General features: G+C 38.0%; 1 long non-coding RNA gene across 1 annotated transcript in view; it reads right to left on the reverse strand.

Annotated features, from left to right (window-relative positions):
* Positions 1–18,857, reverse strand: part of LOC119467219 — a 104,130-nt gene that overhangs the window by 2,718 nt on the left and 82,555 nt on the right. Inside the window, exon 2 of the long non-coding RNA XR_005195756.1 lies at positions 13,015–13,194. This is a non-coding gene — a long non-coding RNA (uncharacterized LOC119467219). The remainder of the gene's footprint in view (positions 1–13,014; positions 13,195–18,857) is intronic.

The following is an 18,857-nucleotide window of genomic DNA, read 5'->3' on the forward strand; positions in this document are numbered from 1 at the left end:
AATTCCTGCTCCATGAGTGTCTCCAAAACTTTAATAGAATAAAAACTCCTATTCCCTGACTGTTGCACCAACCAGAGAGGTGTTGATCTAATCCAAGATGTGTGATGTTTGAGACCTAGCCTTCCCAGGAACTTTATGGAATATGGCTCTTTTCCAGATTTGATACAGCCTTGGGAGAGAAATGCATAGATTGATGGGGGAGGGAGAGGCTCCTTGCTAGAGAGCAAGGCCAGCAGAATTGACTCTGATGATGGGCAGGGAAGCTAATTTGATAATAAAAGCAATCTCATATCTTCTGAGCTATCCCACCATAAGGCCCCTCCCTGCCCCACTTGCTTCTCTGCCTGCCACTCAAAATACTATTCATAGAGACTTTCTTACATGCTGGACCAAAATGGGAGCAAAATGAAAACATTATTAATGGGGAATTTCTTTTTAGTGGAATGAGTTTGGGGAAATCATGGAGATGATTTTTCTCTAGATAGGAGCTGCATGTTTTCTTCCTCTCTAGAGGAAACTAAACCTCCCCTTGTTTTGCCTGGTCACTTGCTCCTCTAATGATCTAAGGGTACTTGGGCAGCCTGTTGGACAAATGAGGCAGGTTTTCAGCCCTTGGAAAAGCATTTGGGTGGGTATAGATTTACTGACAGTCAGACTGAGTTCCAGTGCCTGATCTGCCACTTACCAGCTGTGTGACCTTAGGCCACAATTCACTTTTCTTCTCCAAGCTTCAGTTTCTTCACCCATAAATGTAAAAATAAACCAAAAATTTTTCCAGGCATGAAAAAAACCAGATGATCCAGTTAATTAATTGGATAATAATGAACTTTAGAAACGAATTGGATATTAGCCCCTTGGTTATCACTTAGGTGGATTTCCTTAGTCCTTAGGTCGCTCTTAGCAATAAAAGTTAAGGGCCTGTCTTGAAGGTGTGTGGACAGCGGGTATTCAATTACGTTTGTTGGTTGGATCAGGCAGTCAGTCAGCAAACACTTATAGAGCACTCGTGATGCGCCATGCATTGCTCTAGGCACTAACCATATTGTGAAGAACAAGAGAAACAAAGACCCAAACTCGAGCTCATTTTCTGGTGGGAGAGAGGGACAAAACAGACACAAAAACATTGAAATAAAGTAATTTTGTTTACTGATAAATATCATAGAAAAATGACAAAATAGGACACGATAGGATCCCGCTCTCATCCCAAGGATCCCTGCCTTGGGATGAGAACAGGGATGGATACTACTTTACATGGGGTGGTCAGGGAAGGTAACTGAGAAAGCAGATTGTTTAGTAGAACATGAACTAAAAGAGGCAACTCTGCAAAGATTATAGGGAAAAACATTCTAAGCAGAAAAAAAAAGGAAGTGCAAAGACCCTGAAGTAGAACGAGTTAGTCATATGGGAGGGACAAAAAGAAGGCCCATATTGGTAGAGAGTGACAAATGAAGGGAACGAGGGAGGGAACTGAATTTGAAGAGGTGAGTTGAGTTAAAGACATAGAAATGAATTTGAAAGAGGTAGATTATTTATTATCTGGTGATACAGTTTGGATATTTGTCCCTTTGAAACTCATATTAAAATTTGATCCCCAATATTGGAGGTGAGGCCTAATGGGAGGTGTTTGGGTCTTGAGGGCTGATCCTTCATGAATGGCTTAGTGCCATCCTATGGTAAAGAGTGAGTTCTTGCTCTCTTAGTTCAGCTCTCTCACGAGCTGGTTTTTTATTTTATTTTTAACTTTTATTGATGTTTTTAGAGACAGGATCTCACTCTGTCACCCAGGCATAGCTCACTGCAGCGTTGGACTCTTGGTCTCAAGCAATCTTCCCACCTCAGCCTCTCAAATCACTGGGATTACAGGCAGAGCTGGGAATTTAAAAGAGCATGGCACCTCTGTCCCCTCTTCCTCCCTCTCTCACTATGTGACATGCTTGCTCCTCCTTCACATTCTACCATGAGTGGAAGCTTCCTAAAGCCCTAACCAGAAGCAGATGCTGGTGCCATGCAGAACTGTGAGCCAAATAAACCGCTTTCTTTATCAATTACCCAGTCTCAGGGTTTTTTTAATAGCAACACACAACAGACTAATACATCTGTTTTATATTAGAGAGTGAAGGAAGATTCTAGATTTAATTCTCATTACTATAGGAAGGCTTTGAAGCATTTTAACCAGGACATTGACATGCTCTGACCTATGCTCTAAAACATTTTCTGTGGCTCCCTCTGCAGAGGCTGCTGTGAAGAGGACAAGACCGAATAAAAGAAGAGACAGGAGGCCACTTCAGTAGTCCAGGTGAGAGCTACAGCAATGGAGATGGGCCAACCAGGTAAGATTCAGCACGTATTTTGAAAGGAGAGAATAAAGGACTTGCTACATAAGAAGGTAAATGATGCTATGAACTTTGTATGGATAGAAAGGAGTGGATGAAAATATTAGAAACGCAAACGGATGAGGCTTGGTGCAATACCACAATAACTGAGAAAGAAAGATAAGAGGTAGTCAGTGGAAAGAACAATGCTTTAAATTGATATTTCAAAGCTGGTATTGATGAGGTCACATCTACAGTCCAACCCTAAGAACAAATGGTCCACATGGAGCAAAGGAAAAAACTAATGGTGTAGAATGAATCATTGATGTAGGTGTGGAAGTCATCTAGGACTTTGACAGCCATCGTGGTAAAACTGACAGTAAGACAGATGTCAGTGCCATCAATTCATGATTCCATGTGAGTGGCAAGTTGGCAGAGATAGAAACAAGAGGGGATAAAATATCAATGACATAATTTAAGAATCCTGAGTTGAAGGAGGAAGGACAGAAAATGGTTTGGAAGCGGCAATGGGCACCCCATGCTAACCTTTGAAAAGGCAATAGAGGAAGAAGTGTTCTCAGGAGGAAGCCTTGGTGATTGCTAAGCATGAATGGAGGACTACGGACTATTTTGGAACTACTAAGGATTAAGTTTGTATTTCCTTTCAAGTGATGAGTATCAAAGAAAGTCAATCTGAGTATGCTGCATCTGTCTAATAATAATAATCTCCATTTATGGAACACCAACCAAATGCCAAGGGCTTTTTTCCCCTATAATAAACTTGCACTACAGTTGAGGAAATCAGAGTTCAGGTGGATTATAGACACACCCAGTGTACTGGCTTTCTACCATGTTTGTTTAGCTAAGCTGAAACTGAAAGTCCTAGGATTCCCTTCCCAGTGTAAATCCAGGTTGGGGGACGTTCCCAGAACTTTGTGCAGGGGTTGGGTGGTAGAAGAAAAGCAGCAGCCGTTGTGCTCTGAAGGTTGATGCAGGGTGCCAAGCACTTGCTTATTCAGTGTCTCTGCTGTGCTGGCTCACACTGACGGTCCGAGGCCATGGCTCTCCTCACCTGGCTTATCTGACTCCTGAGCCAGGGGTGTGTGTGGCTCCACCAGATTCTCCATGAGAAGGCTACTAAGGTCTTTGTCAGGATACCTGTGTCACAGGGTTAGATTCAGGGAGAAACAGACCAGGTTCAAATTTGTACTTGTGGATTCCAGATTGTCCTCATGGGTACCAGTTGTCTTTGTTTTCCCCTCCCACTCGGCCTTTCACAAGAAAGGGCATTTGGCACTTTTTCCCAAATGCCTTCTCAGTTGACCTGTAGAGACTTCAGGCCACCACTGGACACAGAGGTAGCAAATTCTGTACTTTGAATAAGTCTTTTATCACTCAGAGTGGGTTATCTTCCCTGACACCCAGGATCATACATTAGAAAGTAGTAAAACCAAGATCAGTACCATAATTTCTCTAAATATAGGTCCTTTGCATTTCTGCTCTTCCAGAATACCTCTTAGGCCTACAAATAAACATTATATTTAATGAAACACCACGGAATCAAAAGTTAAAAGCCCACAGATAATAACGTGCCACCAGGATTAAACACTCTAAATAGGGAAGTCACGTTACACACAAGATTGGGGGTTTTATTATCAATAAAAGAGAAGAAAAAATTGGGTTGCTTGGTGCATGTTCCTCAGTCACTTTACGTTTTATCAGTGAATACCGAAGGTCAGAAAATTGGAGAAAGGCAAAAGGAATAAGGGAAATTTTTGGAAAATGTAATGAAAGGGAAGTTATGAGAAGATCTTTCAAGTCATTTGCACCTACTCAGAAATGGACTTAAAAGAAACATTATTCTATTACATAAACATTTTCCAGAAAAATTAAAACATAATGGAGGCACATTGCTTGTTAACAGGGTGACTAGGTGAACAGCCCACTAAGAGGTTGGAAGGGATACTTTTAAAATCCAGTTATTTCCATAGGATTTGGGGGAACATGTGCTATTTGGTTACATGAATAAATTCTTTAGTGGTAATTTGTGAGATTTTGGTGCACCCAACACTCAAGTAGTATACACTGAACCCGATTTGTAGGCTTTTGTTCCCTATCCACTCTCAACCTTTTTCCTGACTCCCCAAACTCCATTGTATTATTCTTTTTTTTTATGCCTTTGTGTCCTCATAGCTTAGCTCCCACTTATGAGGGAGAACATGTGATGTCTAGTTTTCCATTCCTGAGTTACTTCACTTAATAGTATCCAGTTCTATCCAGGTTGTTTTGAATGTCATTAATTCATTCCCTTTTATGGCTGAGTAGTATTCCATCATATATATACAATTTTTTTATCCACTCATTAGTTGATGGGCATTTGGGCAGGTTCCATATTTTTGCAGTTGCAAATTGTGTTGCTATAAATATGTATGTGCAAGTATCTTTTTTGTGTAATGACTTCCTTTCCTCTGGGTAGATACCCAGCAATGGAATTGTAAGATCAAATGGCAGTTCTACTTTTAGTTCTTTAAGAAATCTCCACACTGTTCTCCATAGTGGTTGTACTAGTTTACATTCCACCAGAAGTGTAGAAGTGTTCCCTTTTCACCACAGCCATGCCAATATCTATTATTTTTTGATTTTTTGATTATGGCTATTCTTACAGGAGTAAGATGGTATTGCATTGTTGTTTGGATTTGCATTTCCCTGATCATGAGTGATGCTGAGCATTTTTTCGTATGTTTCTTGGCCATTTGCATATCTTCTTTTGAGAATTGCCTATTCATCTATACAGCAAAAGACACTATCAACAGAGTAAACAGACCACCTATAGAATGGGAGAAAATATCTGCAAACTATGCATCCAACAAAGGTCTAATATCCAGAATCTACAAAAAACTTAAGCAAATTTACAAGCAAAAAACAACCCCATTAAAAAGGGGGTAAAGGACATGAACTTTTTTTTTAATTTTAAGTTCTGGGGAACATGTGCAGTACGTGCAGGTTTGTTACATGGATAAACATGTGCCATGGTGATTTGCTGCATCTATCAACCCATTACCTAGGTATTAAACCCAGCATGCATTATCTACTTTTCCTGATGCTCTCCCTTCCTTTGCTCCCTCACAGGCTCTAGTGTGTGTTGTTCCCTTCCCTGTGTCCACGTGTTCTCATCATTCAGCTCCCACTTATAAGTGAGCGCATGCGGTGTTTGGTTTTCTGTTTCTGTATTAGTTTGCTGAGTATAATGGCTTCCAGCTCCATCCATGTCCCTGCAAAGGACATGGTCTCATTCCTATTTATGGCTGCACAGTATTCCATGATAGATATATGTATATAGATATAGATATAGATATTATATCACATTTTCTTTATCTAATCTATCCCTGATTGGCATTTGGGTTGATTCCCTGTTTTTGCTATTGTGAATAGTGCTGCAATGGACATATGTTTGCATGTTTCTTTATAATAGAATAACTGTGTTCCTTTTGGTATATAGCCAGTAATGGGATTGCTGGGTAAAATGGTATTTCTAGTTCTAAATCTCTGATGAATCACCACACTGTCTTCCACAATGGTTGGACTAATTTACATTCCCATTAACAGTGTAAAAGCATTCCTATTTCTCCACAACCTTACCAGCACCTGTTGTTTCTTGACTTTTTAATAATCACCATTCTAACTTGTATGAGATGGTATCTCATTGTGGTTTTGATTTGCATTTCTCTAATGATCAGTGATGTTGAGCTTTTTATTCATATGTTTTTTGGCCATATAAATGTCTTCTTTTGAGAAGTGGAACAGACGCTTTTTAAAAGAAGACATACTCACAGCCAATAAGCTGATGAAAAATGCTCAATCATTAGAGAAATGCAAATCAAAACTGCAGTGAGATACCATATCATACCAGTCAGAACGGCTACAATTAAAAAGTCAAAAAATTACAGCGGCTGGAGAGGTTGTGGAGAAAAGGGAATGCTTATACATTGCTTGTGGGAGTGTAAAATAGTTCAGCCATGTGAAAAGCAGTGTGGTGACTTCTCAATGAACTTAAAACAGAATTACCATTCAACCCAGCGATCATATTTTTGGGTCTATACCCAAAAGGAATATAAATCATTTTATGATAAGGACACGTGCATGCATATGTTCCTTGCAGCACTATTAACAATAGTAAAGACACAGAATGAACTTAAATGCTCATCAGTGGTAGACTGACTAAAGCAAATGTGGTAGATATACACGATAGAATACTATGCAGCCATAAAAAAGAATCAGACCATGTCCTTTACAGCAACATGGATGGAGCAGGAGAACTTAGCATCATCCTTAGCAAACTGACACAGGAGCAGAAAACCAATGACCACATGTTTTCACTTATAAATGAAAGTGAAACAGCAACAACACGTGGATAGATACAGGCAAATAATGCACACTGGGGCCTACTTGAGGGTACAGGGAGTGAGGAGAGAGAGGAGCAGAAATAATACCTATTGGGTACTATGCTACCTGGTTGATGAAATTATCTGTACACCAAACCCCCATGACACACAGTGTACCTATATAACAAACCTGTACATGTACCCTTGAACCTAAAATAAAAGTTTTAAAAAATTATCCTTAATCATAATTAAGTGCTTAATTACTACTATACCACATGCAAGCTGCTCAACTCTGAGCTTGTTTCTTCTGTAAAATGGGGAGGGGATAATAATGAACTTTCATAGAGTTTCTGTGAGGACCAACAGACATTGTGTGTGAACACGTTTTATAAGTTGTAAAGTTCTCTGTACATTAAGGTATCATCATCATCCACCTGAAACAGCCAAGATTCCATATGAACAACTAGTGTTTCTGTCTACCTGGGCCCCTGCCCCGCTTCTTTCAGTAATAGAATAGCTCCCCTTCCTTTGAAGAAATGTTCTTCATTACTCTGATGGAAGTGCCTCCCCACCGAAGCACATCTGGCCACAGTGATGGGTCAGGAAAGGCATGACAGTTAAACAGATCTAATCAGAGCTCTTCTTGGGAAACTTTTTTCTTTTCTTTCCAAGAACCATAAGGATATGTCCCCAGAGATACTGGTGGCCACATACCCTGCCATATGGAGACACTCCCAAGGATAAAGCTGACATGCAGAAGCAATGAAAATTGAGAAACAGAGTCTGGAAAGAATTCCAGTCCTCCTGTATGGCCAGTTCCATGCAACCTTGTTCACTCTATAAGAATACAGATGCTCCTCACCTTACCATGTGGTGACATCCCAATAAATCCATCGTAAGTTGAAACAAATCCTAACTCAAACATGTATTTAATTCACCTAACCTACTGAACATCATAGCTTAGCTTAACCTACCTTAAACACACCCAGAGTACTTACATTAGCCTACAGTTGGGCAAAATCATCTAACACAAAGCCTATTTTATACTAAAGTGTTGAATATCTCATGTAATTTATTGAATACTATACTGAAAATAAAAACAATGATTATATGGATACTCAAAATATGGTTTTTACTAAATACATATCACTTTGCACCATCATAAATTGAAAAAAATATAAATAGAACAATTGTAAGCCAGGAACCATATATTTATATATAAGAATATGTTTTAGGAATATATGTGTGTGTGTGTGTGTGTGTGTGTGTGTGTGTGTGTGTGTGTGTGTATCTATGTAAGCATATGAGTTACATTTCATTCACTTCCAACCTCATGTCTGGCTAATACAAATTTCACAACGAAAAGCTTACAAATTAAAAAATGGGAGAGTAGGAGAACTTGCTCATAGTCTCTTTTTCAACTATACAACAGTGTTCAGAATAGTGAAAACACAAAATTCAAATACAAAACCCAGATACAGCACCAGGATGGTGTATACAGAATGAGAAGCTGTCATCCAATAATCATCAAGCAGCAATATTAATTAGCAGGCATTTTGTACAATATGGTGGAGGAAATAAACTTCTTTAGAAATAGTGCTCATAAACACTGAATTTCTTAAAAATTAATCGTATTGTTTTGGTTTAGCTATCCTAACTAATACACATTGTTATAAAATTCTAAGTAAAAAAGATCATTATACATGAATTTCTAGACTGGATGCATTGACCCTCTTGTGAGGGATGATTAGCATATGTCATATACTTAGAATGAAGCACAAAATTTAGGCATATCAAACATTTGTCCTATTATTATCACATGAATATAGTTGATATTTAAAGCCATTGTACTCAATGAGATCACTTGACTCTAGCAGAGACAAGGTTCTAAGACTGAGACCTGGGATGACATTTTTCAGAATAAGTAGTACCTTTTATAGGATAGATCTTTAATAAGGCCAATTTCTGTCTATGTATAGTACATATTAGGACAGTGATCGAGTTGGAGGAGCCTTAGAGATACATCTAAAACAATGTAGAGAAACATCATTTTACAGATGAGGAAACTGAGCCCCCAAAATGGTAAATGACTTGAGCAAGTCCACGTGCTTTGCAGATAAATTAGGTGAAGATTCTTTACTTATGAAATAATTCTTTTCCCTATAAAATGCTACACTCTAGTTTTAATTTTAATTGCTTACAGTATAAATTTCTTATCTCTATTAAATTTGTAAGACTCTGATTTGTACACAATTTAGGAAGGCATTTATTGCACCTGTATGTAATTTCAGTCTAGACATACCACTTATGATACTAGAAGTTTATCATCTTTTCAATGAGTCAGCATTGAGATAGATAAAATGGTTTAGATTGGCAAATCGCAATATCTTTTAAGAAACAGAGGCATTTGCCTGGTGCAAACATGATATTCATAAATAATGTTCTAGCAGTTCTTAAAGCAGTAGACAAAATCCTGATTGCTATAACTCTTGTATTAGGTAATTTTTAATCATTTGGTATTCTAAATCACAGATGTTTAATCAAATATTTGTAATAAATGGAGATCTTACACACAGCATGAAGGCTATCGTTAATAAAATTATGCCATATTTGGGATTTCTGCTAAAAAAAATGTTTAGCCAGATTCTCTTAAAGTGCAATTATTTTCATCAGTCTTCCTGCATATCACTAGCACTGAGAGCTCTAAAAGGAATCCTGCATCAGCTGCTTGGGGGAGTAGCCTTTCCACCCAGCAGGGCACAGCTCAGTTTAAAAGATTTTAAAAGATGACATTTTTCAAATGTTATTCAATGTCGCTTGCTACTGGGTTTTATTTGAATCATTGAGCTAAATTCTCTAACACGTGGGGTGAGTTTTATACATCTTTAGAAAGTGTTTTCCCAGTAAATGACTAGGTGGTGCAAATCTATTTTCTATTTTTTTTTAACCACCTCCTATACATCCCTGTAGATCCTTAGGAAGCTTTTGCAGAGGGACCAAATCCCCAGTAAGTTCAAGCTGACAGTGGGCAGCACTGAGCATCTGCCTAGAGTCAGGACTGTGATTTCTATGCCATTTCTTGTGCCCATTGCTTTTCAGGGGACTAAGGAAAGTGGGGATGGAAGGAGTGGAGGGAAAAGTTATTTCATGAACTATCAGTCATAATGAAGAGATCCACACATATCAAGATGACATATAACCATAGTAATAAAAACCAAAAAAGAGCAAAGAACTGGAACATAAAATCTCAGAAGGAAAAGAATTCAATGCTTAATAAGCAAATAAAGATGCTAACCTTTGGACTGAAAATTAAAGCAAGAGTATGATATCTTTATTCATGGAGAAAACTGTCACAACTTAAAAATGCATGTTCAGTATTGGCCAGGGTGTGGTGAGGTAGGCACTTTATCTTTGTTGGCATATCTTATACTGGTATAATAATTCTAGAGAGCTACTTAACAGCAGCCTTTAAAATATTCATGCTTTAATCCCATTTTTGAAAACTACCCCTTACCCCAAGGAAATACAGAGAAGGCCAAAGATTAATGTATGACAGATTAATATGGTGGTGTTTGAAACAATTAAAAATTATAAACACCATCAACATGCAAAAGAATAGTTAAATGAATTATGGAACAGTCATACGTTGAATTATTAAAGTTATTAAAAATGACATTTGTGAAAAAAATTTAATAACATGCAGAAATGCTCACGATTTAATACTGTGTGAAGAAAGTAGGACACAGGACAAATGTACTGCTGGGTCTATGAAACCAAAATTGCCCACCACTTCCCAAGTTCCATTTTGAGGAAACCACCCTTAGCAGTTGCTTACGTCTAATGTTGACTTAGCTTGTAATAAGGCAGTGGTATTACGTGGTTTGACATGTGCACATTTAACTCTATGTTTGCAGCAAAAAAAAAAAAAAAAAAAAAAGACACAGAGAGAGAAAAATAACTACTAAAAGAGTGCTGGCAATGTTGCCTACTATTCCACTAAATAAGTGTGTACCCCTAAGTTAGCATGAGATAAGGGTTGTGAATTTGCTGTGCCCTCAGACAGTCTTAGTCTCTAAGGAGCTGTCATAGTGGGGGTTCCTTGCAAAAATAATCATAATTCTAGTGTATAAAGATCCAAGTCTATAACAGTATCCTTTACAAATTACCTCTTTTTTGTACTGTACTTTCCAATCAGAATAGCTCTTGTACAGGTCCCTTAAAATCTCTGTGTAGCCAAACTCAGGAGACAGTTCTCAGGCCTCATCTTATTAAACTTGACAACAGCACATGGTATTTTATCTCTGCTTTCTTCTAGATATTTTCAGTTGACTTCTGGGGACACTATTCTCTCTTTCCTCTTATCCTATTCACTCTTAAGTGTCCTCTAGTGTTTTCCCCCTTCTACAATCTAAAGATTGGAGGATCTCAGCTCTCAGTCTTCTGCTAGACTCAAGGGATCTCACTGAGTACAATGGCTTTAAATGTCAACTAGACTTATGTGATAATAATAGGACAAATGGTTGATATGCCTACTTTGTGCCTCATTCTAAGTATATGACATATACTAATCATCCCTCACAACAGCACTAAGATTGTTTCTATTATTATCCTCAACTTAGAAGGAAAAGGAAGGCATAGATAAGTTAAATCATTTGCCCAGAGTCATAGCTAGTAGAGAAAAGAGCCAAGACTGGAACCCAGGCAATCTGAATCCAGAGTAGCTGCTTTTAAGCACTACACAACATGCCTCCTTGATGACTCCCGAATTATACCTCTATATCCTGCGTCTCCTTTAAAATCAAGATTTGTACATTGAACATCTTTGTTTTGATGGTTAAGATGCATTTCAAACTTAACATATCCAATCCCCCCAATTTCTTCCTCCTATATACTCCTTCAGTAAATGGCCCTGTCTATCCCAGTTGCTCAAGCCATCCCTGACTTCTCTCTTTCATTTCCCACACTCATTCCATTAGCAAATAATGTTAGCTTACCTTCTAAGTATACCAAGAATCACTGCTTTTTTCACCTTTTCTGTAGCTAATATCCTAAGTCACATCAGCTTCTCTCACCTGGATTCTCACATTGACTTTATACGCTAAATTCCACGTATGTTGAGACTGTACTATGTGCTAAGAGAAAGTAGTCCCACTTCCATGGCCATGAAATATTGGCCCAAGGATCAGAGTCTAAGCCAGTGGTAATTATGTAAAAGTGGACATAAGAAAGGTTAAATCCCTTTGGCCAATAAGGATGCTCCATGTGTGGTGATGTACACCAGCCCAATCAGATGAGAACTTTGGAAGATATATGATGTAAAGTTGCATGCCAACCAGTCCTGAGTTACTTCCTTGGTTTTCCAGGTGCTAATGTAAGTTTACTCTTGGAAGCATTGGAATGCTGTGTCCAGGCTAAGAAGAAAACATATCATACTACCTCTCATGCGATCTCACCATTGCTATAAACTCTCTTTAAAAAAAGTAATTGCATTATTATACTGCCTTACACTGTTAAATATCCATAGGGAAATGCACAGGAAAATAGTGGAAAAAAATAAATCAAAACACAAGTAGATTTTGACTCTAGGCCGAGTCATTTTATTTTGTTATTTTTTACTTCACCATCCTTCTCTACCTTTCAGAATATCTTATTTTGATAGTCAAAGAAAATGTTAAGAGCGAGGTTTAAGAGGAACTGTAGGAAGGGCATTTTTATATTTAAAAGTGAGGGGATCAAGGTAATTATAAAATACATTATTATTTTTGTGCTACTTTTATTATAAAATTTATTCATTCTACTTTGCAAATACTTAAATTCTCTAAGCAAACAAAAATATAAAAATTCCAAATGCTGACTTTTGCATTCATATTTGAAGTAACTCTTACTCTTTAGGGGGAGGAGGGAACAGCAATAGAGATCACTCAAGAGCATTTTTATTTCTAATCAACGTGCCCTCTACTGGCTTTTTCTTCCATGTTTTTCAGTTGTTGTACTTTTGAGTTGGGGAGAATATTTTCTGATACCACTATAACTACAATGAGGCAAATGAAAAAAAATAACTATTCAGATACGTAAAACCAAGAACATTTTAACATACAAGTCTTTATAACAAGGTGCCATTGTACCCAAAATAACTTGCTATTTCCTTTAAAATAAATAGGTAATAATGACTACACCAGGCATTTATATGAGGCTCTATATAGGTTTTCCTAAACTCAAAGCAATTTGACTTGCCCCAGCAATTCCTGCCTACCGTGACGCACACATACAGCACTCAGCTATAAAATAGCTCTTTGCAGACTGCATGCAAATTAACTTACCACCGTCAGCCTCCTCGCAGGGCCACTGCAGATTGTTTCCTTGACGCTCAGCCTGTCTGGCCTCACAGCCCTGTGTTCCAGCATCTCTAGCTTCATGCCAGTAGCAGCCCCAGCATGGCCTCTCTGGGGATATAACTACTCCTTGTGTAAAGGCTGAGGAAGGGACAGGGGTGGGAGGGGCTACATTCAACAGAAAAAAAGAAAAGGCAGAATAAAGATTAGAGGACTGATACAGAATGTCTAATTGCCATAAGGTAATGATGGAGTTTTTTTTCCTGTGGTGATAAATGGTTTTGAAGGCTTCTAAAGAGAAGTCCAATATGTTTTGAATTATGGAGTGTTGTCTCTATCCTCTAGAGAGAATTATTTTGAAGACAATATTCTATGGGTGACATAATTTGGGGTTTCCTGGAAGAGCAGGGGAAGGAGATTGTATTAGCTTGTTCTTGCACTGCTATAGAGAAATACCTGAAACTGGGTAATTTATAAAGAAAAGAGATTTAATTGACTTCCAGTTTCACAGGCTGTACAGGAAGCATGGCTGGGGAGGCCTCAGGAAACTTACAATCATGGTGGAAGACAAAGGGAAAACAAGCACATCTGACATGGCCAGGGCAGGAAGAAGAGAGAGATAGGAGGAGATGCCATATACTTTTAACAAACTAGATCTGGTAAGAACTCTACCAGCACCAAAGGAGAAAATCCACCCCCATGAGCCAATCACCTCCCACCAGGCCCCATCTCCAACACTGGGGATTACAATTCTACATGAAATTTGGGTGGAGACACAAATCTAAACCGTATAAGAGATTGTCATGATCATTATGCCATTTCTTATTTTGTTTTTAATTATTTCTATCCTGCTTTCTTAAGATAATTTCCAAAGATGTTATGGAGTAATAAGTAGGATTAATTTTTTTTTTAAATCCAAGTGCTCATCCTGGATTACCCAATGGAACTGGCCCCACTCCAGCTCCTACTAAGAAACTTGTATCTAATCCTTCCCCTAGCAGCAAGAACTTCAATTTCCTATTGGCCTCAAAGTCTCCAGGTGTTATGGAGCGGTTTTCCCAGGATTGCTGCAAACAGCAGCCACCTAAATTCTGGCAGCTTGACAATAAGAAGTCTTCTTGCTGATGAGGGCATTTTTGTGCTCATTCCAAAAAAATAAGTAAGAGCAATAGGTGTTGTTGTCCCTCCTTGGAGCAGTCTGGATCTGTCCAGCCCAAAATGCCTCTGCACAGGGGGGTAACAGGTCTGCTGTCTTTGTGGCCATGAGTTCTAGCCGAAAACATCTGCCCCTTGTGTTACCCCCAGGCCTCATAGTTTCACATTTTTCAAAAATTAAATAAGCACATACATAAGTTTATAGTAATGAGTAATGAAAAAAATAAGGATGAGAAAATAAGATGGAACCAGGATTAAAGATGTAAATTAAGTGTACACCACAAAATTGTATACTCGTGTAACCTAAAAGTCCCAGTTACTCCAGACCTTGTTGTTTCACTGATCTTTAATATCCAAAGCAAGAGTCCAAGTATCCATTCCAGGGGACCAAAGGCAATCCAGTCTTCCACCAGTTTCCTGTCTCTGAGTGTTTCTGGAGCTCTGCAGAAAGCCTCCATCTGCCACAGTTCTATCTCAGGGCTTGCTTCCCTCCTCAGCTTGCTATCTCACTTTGGGCGACTCACTTCTGGTCATCTCAGATCCAGCTTTGTCCTGACTGCTGCTACATTCCCAAACATTGTGCTATTCCACACTTGAGGTCAGTTTCTGCAATGCATAAGACTTTACTAAAAGTAAAGGAACTATCACAAAGAAGTTGCCACACAGAAAAGGAAAATTCTAAATTGGATATGAAAATGGTCAGTGCCTCTAGAATCTGTAGGCTCAACTATGGAGTTTGGAGTTGTAGGTCAAACAGATTCTAGAGGCACTGACCATTTTCATATCCAAACTATGGACCTCCATAGTCTCTCTTCCCAGCTGTCTCTGCTTTTCCTCAAACTCAGTCTAATGGCAGGCTCCAGCTTGCTTCTTACAGAGGAATTTTTCTTTCTCTGATTCCCCTCCTTTTTGAAAGTCAAGGAGCCTAGCCCTCCCTGGGATCCAATAAGAAGGGAAGAACATCACTTTTCCCTCACCCTCAGTCTCAAGCCCTTCTTCCAGACAATGGTATGCCTGGAAGAAGGCATACCATAATCTGTACAGACATGAGTCCCCTAAAGAAAGGCAAAGTTTCATATTAATGTTTAGAGAAATTTAGCTCCCATATTGTCCAAAGTTTTCCATTCTGAAATAAAATTTTTGGTTTTACCTTTGCAAAAGATAAATGAAAATATTTCTTGTAATGTAGAAAATAGCCCTCCTCTAAAATGAAGCAGAAAACAGCTGGCAGCTTTGAAATAGCAGCTTGAACTGACTTAGATCAAGATCTCAAAAATATTGACTCAATATTTTTGGTGAACCACAAATATGGTTCTAAATCTTCTAGCAACCCCTGTGGAGAGAAACATGATTCACTTTGTGTTCCAAGGTGTCCATAAGACAGAAATAAACTTTTCCCATGGCTATGAGAGAGAGACACACACAAAGAAAACTGTATAATGTAATAAAAACATCTTTCATAATATCTATTAGTTAACATAGCAACAAGCTCTATGAAACTATTTCTTACAATGATCCTCACTATAAATTGGAGACATCACCATTCATTAAAAGCAGTTCTATGGAGAGCCCATTTAAAATGGGTTAAGAGCGTAATTTGCTGCTGACCTGACTTAATCCAGAAGAAGATTGTAAAGAATTTAGCCTGAGGGTCTTCATATAGCCCCTTATGTATGCCTTCCAAGAATTCTATGAATTAGCAGAATTGGTGCACGCATGCGCGCGCACACACCCACACACACACACAGACACGCCTTCAATAAACATACATTTTAATGTCAATCCATGCGTTGAGATATTATCTCATTCTAAGTAAGTGTGGGATGGCATGAGATACAATTGTATATCCTCAGGATTTTAACTTATGTAATGATGTCTCATTACTTCCTATTGAACATGCCCTTGTGGCCATTGACTCACATTCATGATTACGAGAATCTTTCTATGTTTATGTGTTGTCTGGTTAAACTGGAAAATATTCAAGAAGCATAGTAATACTAATATACTCTTCGATTTGGCTTTAATAATCAAATTTGTTGCTACTAACAATCCTGAAGGAAGACTTTACATGATGCAAATATATTTGACAGAGGATTTTTTTTTTTGGAAAAAGTCTTGGTATTCTACTAAATCTTGCATTTTTCCCAAACATTAAACTTTGTTTTGAAGTATTGGATAAGGTTGGTTATCACATTACCACACACAACTGGAGAAGCCTTGGTTAATCCGTGTGCCTTGGAAATCATTGAGCAAATGTATGACTTGAAACAGAAAAGAATCTGAAGCAGTGTGTTATTCAAGTGACATGATCTACTTCCACATTATTCTCATATTTTAAGCACTTTCGTAGAAGAATTGGCAGCTATTCATCATTCCTTTCAGTATGCAACTGGATGTAACCACTACATTTCTCACTGTAGTTCACAACTGATTTTCAGCTGCTGGGATCAGGCCTACACTTCAAAAAAGAATTCCTCTTTCCTGAGCCCTGTTTTGAAATTTCAAAGGCTCTCACTGTCTTCAAAATGGTGGCAAGTTTCTTTGCATGAAAACCTCCCCATGAGGATAATCTTGATATTCTGCTCACAGATGGAGCCCTTGCAGGACTTGGTTACCCATCTGAGTTGCTGCTTTGATGAACAAATAGGCTCCGTATGTCATAATGACTCATTGCTGTCCTCATCAGTATGCTTTTCAGTTAGAGACTCTGCCAACCAACTTGGAAGAAATTTTGTCATCATCTACTTAGAAGTAAGTCCTCAATTTCATCAGAGTCAGGGCTTTATCCACCTCATTTTCAAATGATTTTATGAAGAAATGAGAGCAAAATTAAAATGTTATCTACTAAGCAGAAGTACACTGGTTTTTTTTTGAAGACAAGTCTTAAAAGGATTGATTGAAGCATCAAGAGGAAAATTCAGTTCTTTAGGAGAGAAAAGAAAGCTTGTTCCATATAATCTGACACAAAGATATCTATTTATGATTGGGTTTTCTCTGTAATACTTTTGGCCATAGGCAAGAGTAAATTTTCCAATGAAGGCATCAAGTCACCATATACATGGTAGTTAAAAACAAATAAGGCAAAAACTTTTTGCTTAGCTATGTTTTTTTTGCAATTCTGGAAGATAGTTAAACATAGAAAACAAAATTAAGCTAACTCTCTGAAGATAGAAGTGCCTCTGTAAATGAAAGAGAATTAATAAAGCCTTAGAGGTTTGATTGTAGGCAGAAATTTAAAGACAAACATTGAAGAACAATACTCTGCTCAGATTATTTGCTTACAATTTGGAAAACTGATTAAGAAGACTTCCTTCCACTGCTAAGATAGCATCAACAACTCAGACACAGACAAAGCTGACCTCAGAGATCAGGACAAATGAAATGATGCAGTGTAAATTCAACCTGAAGAATCTTGAGGGAACTCAAGTGTCTAGAAATAAGCCTGTCCTTGTCTGGCAAGAGAGACGTGAATACCATAGACCTTTCTAAAAGTTTTCAGACATTGACATGAAAATTTAAAAAGTATTTGGGTCAAAGTCATGCACATTTCCATATTTAAGATCTTTATACAGTTTCCAACTTTCTGTTCATGGCAACAACAACCTCCTTCATCTTGCCAAAAACTTTTCTACTTTTCAGAATCAAATTCTACTTTAAATTTTGTTTTACATTTTGGATTTTTTCCTAGCAAGTATTTTATTTTCTTCAGATAAAAAATAAGAATAGGAGATACTGTCTTTTCTGGGCAACACTTTTCTAATCCAACTTTGTGGAGCAATTAAATTTTCAGGGCAATGAATTACAATGATTGAAAAATATGCCTGGCCACCATGGCAAAACCCCATCTCTGTTAAAAATACAAATATTAACTGAGTGTGGTGGCAGGTGCCTGTAATCCCAGCTACTCGGGAGGCTAAGGCAGGAGAATTGCTTGAACCTAGGAGGCAGAGGGTGCAGTGAGCCAAGATTATGCCACTGCACTCTCCCCTGGGTGACAGAGCCAGACTCTGGCTCAAAAAAGTAAAAAGAAAAAGAAAAATATCACATGTACAAGTTTATAGAATTTCTGCCTTCTGTAGCTTTCAGCCATTGTTTACAGGGATTTATTGCTTCAAAAATTTTAAGAATTGCTGATCTAGAGAAACAAGTTGAACAAATTATCCTTAAAGCAGGCAATAAGTGTTGTTTCTAGAAAGTGAGATTTTGATGGATATTGAGAGGTGGTGATTTGGTGATCTGGGGCACTGGGCAAGTACATGGAGTCCAGTCAGATCATTTTGTAGCTTCAGTGCTGTGTAATATGCTTTATCCCCCTTCCCCGCCATTACTATGGGTACGCTCAAAATTCTCATAATAAAACGGAGTTTTGTCTCCAAAATTCACACATAGTATAATTCAGTCCCTCTTATTAGGTGGTGAAGATTCTCTTCTGAATATAATCTGGGTAGTTGAAGCCCCAAAGTTCTACATCACAGAATATAATAATTTCAGCTGGAATAAAGAAATAAAATTGGACATAAAAAATTAAGTATTCTCTCTCATATGACAGAGACTGAAGAAGAGAGTCTAGAAACCTTTGTGGAATTAGAAAAAAATCAGTTCTCTGTGAGCTTTTAAAACTGGGATGTAAAGTTGTGGTCAAGTTTAAAGAAAGGAAAGTGAAATTCAGGAAAGGG

This window comes from Cebus imitator, unplaced genomic scaffold (genome assembly GCF_001604975.1).
Source record: "Cebus imitator isolate Cc_AM_T3 unplaced genomic scaffold, Cebus_imitator-1.0 Scaffold267, whole genome shotgun sequence".
NCBI lineage: Eukaryota > Metazoa > Chordata > Mammalia > Primates > Cebidae > Cebus > Cebus imitator.